Below are 5,171 nucleotides of genomic sequence, written 5' to 3' on the forward strand. Positions count from 1 at the left end.
CATCTAAAATACAGCTCTGGAATGAAGAGTGACAGCAGGGACAGTGCTTGTGCCTCCGATCACCACCTGAGCTGCAGGCTCTCCAAAATGAAGGAACCCTTATCTGATGTAATTAGACTCCTCATAATCACGCTCACAGAGACACCTGGCCCAGTCAATGCTAACAATGGGCCAGATTCACGAAACGTTCTTACGAACAAATTTGTTCTTAGGTCCCACTTACGAACATTTTACGAAGATTGGGCCAGATTCACAAAACGTTCTTACGAACAAATTTGTTCTTAAGTCCCACTTACGAACATTTTACGAAGATTGGGCCAGATTCACAAAAGGTGAATTGTGGCATTCACCAATTTCTTCTTATCCTGGATTTATTCGTAGGTAAGAACAAATCCTACGAACACTCAGGAGTACTCTTACGCACATTTCAGTGCCGGCATGATTGTGTTTTCTTCTCTTGTGCAGTTCAATAAAATTCAATATTACAATGATAATTATGTCATATTTATTTATTTCCTATTTTTGGTGATTCACGGAGAATTTTAAAATGACATAAATGTGCCAATGACTTAACTTTAATCAACCAAATTGGAAACCATGCCAAAACTGTCTTTTTATTTGATTTTATCTTGATTTATTTTATTAGGGGATCGAGGGTATGCCCTGGTTGTTGACACCACTGACCAACCCTCAGCCTCCACAGGAAATTTTATTCAATCAGATGCATGCGCGCAGTCATTGAACGCACCATCGGCATGTTAAAGGGCCCCTGGATCTGTTTGGACACAGAGCCACAACCCCGTGAGGATGTGCGTCCTGACGCAATGATGGGGCCAGACTGCAGGCACGCGGTTCACCCTCGAGCGCGATTAATTGCCCGTTTGTGAATAAAATGCATTATTGTCACAATTTTAGTCTAACAGTCTTAATTCACTTCAAAAAGAAAAAAAAAGAGAGACCGGTTTCAGAGCACAGCTTTTACACGTTTTTATTCTTTTTACATTCTTATTTTTTTTACATTCTCGTTGATTTCTTTAAGCGTGTTGGCTCTAGTCATCAGGGTTGAGGGAATTTTATCAAGCGTGTTAGCCATCCTTTCTTGATTGTTCAACACGGCGTCAGAAATCAGCCGTGGAGAGGCAAGCTTTGGGCATTTCGCTTTGGGCATTTGGCTGCTTTTTGCTCTGTCTACAGGGTCCTGCTGCAGTTCCTTTTATGGGCATTGATGGGCGGTGACCTATGCTAATCATATGTTAATTAGACTCACCTGGCACGCGCTTTCAATTTAAGAACAGATGGCATTCATCAATCTAAGAACACAGCTGCGAACAATTCTGGGGCTTACGAACGCGTTGGTGAATCCGACGTAAGGTTTTCTTAAGAAACTTCTTAAGAACAACTTAAGGAAGAATCTAAGAAGATTCTTAAGAACATATTGGTGAATCTGGCCCAATGTTCCAATGTTCGGGGGGAGACAAGCCGGAGTGCTACTGCTGCTACTGCTACTGCTGCTACTACTGCTGCTACTGCTGCTGCTGCTGCTGCTGCTGCTGCTGCTGCTACTGCTGCTGCTGCTGCTGCTGCTACTGCTGCTGCTGCTGCTACTGCTGCTGCTGCTGCTGCTGCTGCTGCTACTGCTGCTGCTTGCTGCTGCTGCTACTGCTGCTGCAGCTGCTGCTACTGCTGCTGCTTACTGCTGCTGGCTGCTGCTAACTAGCTGCCTGCGCTACTGCTGCTACTGCTGCCTGCGGCGGCTGCTCTACTGCTGCTGCTGCGTGCTGCTGCCTGCTGCGGCTGCTACTGCTGCTGCTACCTTGCTGCTGCTGCTACTGCTGCTACTGCTGCTTGCTGCTGCTGCTGCTGCTGCTGCTGCTGCTGCTGCTACTGCTGCTGCTGCTGCTGCTGCTGCTACTGCTGCTGCTGCTGCTACTGCTGCTACTACTGCTGCTGCTGCTGTGCTGCTGCTGCTACTGCTGCTGCTGCTACTACTGCTGCTACTGCTGCTGCTGCTGCTACTGCTGCTAATGCTCTGCTGCTGCTGCTGCTGCTGCTAATGCTCTGCTGCTGCTGCTACTGCTGCTCTGCTGCTCTGCTGCTGCTGCTGCTGCTGCTGCTGCTACTACTGCTGCTGCTGTGCTGCTGCTGCTGCTGCTGCTACTGCTGCTGTGCTGCTGTGCTGCTGCTGCTGCTGCTGCTGTAACTGAGTAAAAGTACCACAGCTGAATATTCTCATTATTAGTTGCTGCCTCAGCAGCTCCTAAAGTTCGAAGATGCTGCAACAGTTTGAAACAGACTGCAACAAAAGCTCCTAATCTTCAGGCTTTTGAAGCTCTGTTTCCGCTTGGCTTTCATTCTTTCAGTCTCCGCCTGCTTTTGTCTTCCTCCGACGTCCCCCCGGCTCAAAAGTCTTGGATAAAAAGAATGAAAGAGGGAGGCTCTTTCATTTGCAGGCCTCTGCGACTGCAGGGAGATGGACGGCGTGATGAGGAATGATGACTTCAGCTGCTCTTTATTTCTTTCTGTTCTTTGCTCTCTTTCCCCCCCGACTCCCTTCCTGACCCCCCCCCCCCACCTTCAGGATGGATGCTGCAGTTTTCAGCAGAATCACCTCTGAATGCAGGAATATACCAAACGTCCCTCCGTCTTCCTCCCTCCTTGGCATCGTCACTCCTCCTCTCTGTTGATGATACCATGATGACCCCCACCATTTGAAGGCTCATTGTTGCCTGAAGTGCTTCATAATTGGCCCTAATGATGCTTTTTGTATCCAGGCAACAATCTGGGTTCACTTCTTTTTTTTTTAGTTCATCCAGTTTTCGATGGCAGCCCCACAGAGGCCGAGGAGGGTAGACATACACACACACACACACTCCCACGCACACACACATGCACCGCCTACATCAACTACAACTACGATGCCTGTAGTTATTCTCCTGAGCAGAAATGGCCAATTAGCACATTATGATTTATTAAAATGTTAAAACAAAATGGAATCCTTTTGTGTATTTTTCAGGTGTATTTTTCAGGTCCGCTCTCCCTTTTTTCAGTTTGGATCTCGATTTTGATGATTAAAAATCCTCTTTACGACCGCCTGTGGTTATCAATTAAGCTCCCGCCTCTGAAAATATTGATTTGGTGAGAAATGGTTTCGATGTTTGGCTGTGAAATTGCAATAATAATTACTAAGAGCGAGAAATTTCAATCAATATTAAATTTCTCCTCGTTTCCAGGCAATCAGCCGCTGTTTTGTTTTTGTTCTTGTGTCCAATGATATTTTAGAGATTTCTCCGGGTTCAGAGCTTAAACATCAACGTGCTGATGAGCCCCATTGAACTTTCTTCTGAAGTGTTCTGAGCAAGGCTGAGGATCCCCCCCGGCCTGTGAAGACCCCTCTCTGTCCCAGCCTGGAGGTGGGAACACTTGGGGAGGAACACGAGCTGGGCCTCTGGGCTCTTTCATTATAGTTGCTGTATTCTTGCTCCTCTCCGCTGGGGTCTTCAGGCTCCCTGAAGCACCTTCTCCCTGTAACGTCAATAGCCCCCCCCCCCGATATTGGTCTTCCATCAGTCGGGTTGTGAGCAGTGACCTGAGGAGGTGTGTAATCCCTGCACAGGGGGCCACTGGTCAGTGGCGTGAAGCTTCCTCAGCTCCACCTTCTCCTGCTTCCTCTCCTCATTCCCTCATCACCTCTTCCACCACTGCTCCTGTGTCTGTCCAGTAGGAACCCTCTAGCCATGTTTGGATGGAGCTCCTCAATAAAAGCTCAACTGTTGTGCATGTTTTGCTTCATTTGTCGGTCCAGGGTCGAACACGCTCTTCCCGCTGTTTTCCAGTCCAAACCGCGACAGACAACACCTTCGGCTCCTTCTGGAATGTTTACAGTGCAGCCCGGAATCATCTCCCAAAACAGGAAAACCTTCTGACATGAGGTCTTCATGAGGTCATTCAGATCATAAACTATGGACACGCTCCACACACATGAGTTTAAATGTCATGGCATTTGGCCTGCAAGTGTGTGTGTGTGTGTGTGTGTGTGTGTGGGGGGGGGGGGGGGGGGGGGGGGGGGGGGGGGTTGAATCCATTCTATTCCTTCATAAATATCATTTCAGTGTCACTAGATCCCAAATGCAAATGTTCTTCCCGCAGATCCGGACCCATTTAGATCATATATCAAAAACCTGTGAACTATCTCATCTTCTGAGCCGGATCAGTGGGACCAGAAACCCAGTTGCATAAATCCCAACTGTCCCCTGGAAGGCCTGAATCCCACAGATAACCCCTGGAGCAGGAGACACATCTTCATCACTGCTTCAACAAACACAAATCAACTCTGTTTGGATCATCTTGGATGATGAGGCAAACATGATCTCAGCAGGGGTCTTTTCCAGGTGCAGCATGGCAGAACCTCCAGACGTCCTCTGATGGGGAAAGGCTGCCAGGACAGAGATGGAGGGTTTCAGGTGTCTGGTGATTATGAGCGTTCATCCTGATGCTTCTCAGAGATCCTGACATTGACTGCAGGAACCCAGAGATCCAACATGGGTTCACATCTTCCTGCTCTTCTTGCAGCTGCTGCATGAAGATGCCGTCGTCCAGTGGATCTCCTGATCTGTTGGCACCATTGTCTCCTGTCCTCTCCTGCTCTTTCATAGCCTCCTCTGCATTAACTGAGCAAAGTTGCTGTTCACTGGAACATTAAAGGTTCAAACTGGCTGTTTCCTTCACTTTCAAAGCTTCAGCAGCATCAGTGAAATTCTTACCAACCTTGAGGTGCGTCGGGCGGCTGCTCCTCACGTTGCTCCTCACGCTGCTTCACACTGCTCCTCACGTTGCTCCTCACGCTGCTTCACACTGCTCCTCACGTTGCTCCTCACGCTGCTTCACACTGCTCCTCACGCTGCTCCTCACGCTGCTCCTCACGCTGCTCCTCACGCTGCTCCTCACGCTGCTTCACACTGCTCCTCACGCTGCTCCTCACGCTGCTCCTCACGCTGCTCCTCACGTTGCTCCTCACGCTGCTTCACACTGCTCCTCACGTTGCTCCTCACGCTGCTTCATCACGTTGCTCCTCACGCTTGCTCCTCACGCTGCTCACACTGCTCCTCACGCTGCTTCACACTGCTCCTCACGCTGCTCCTCACGCTGCTCCTCACGTTGCTCCTCACGCTGCT

This window comes from Takifugu rubripes, chromosome 15 (assembly GCF_901000725.2).
Source record: "Takifugu rubripes chromosome 15, fTakRub1.2, whole genome shotgun sequence".
NCBI classification, from domain to species: domain Eukaryota; kingdom Metazoa; phylum Chordata; class Actinopteri; order Tetraodontiformes; family Tetraodontidae; genus Takifugu; species Takifugu rubripes.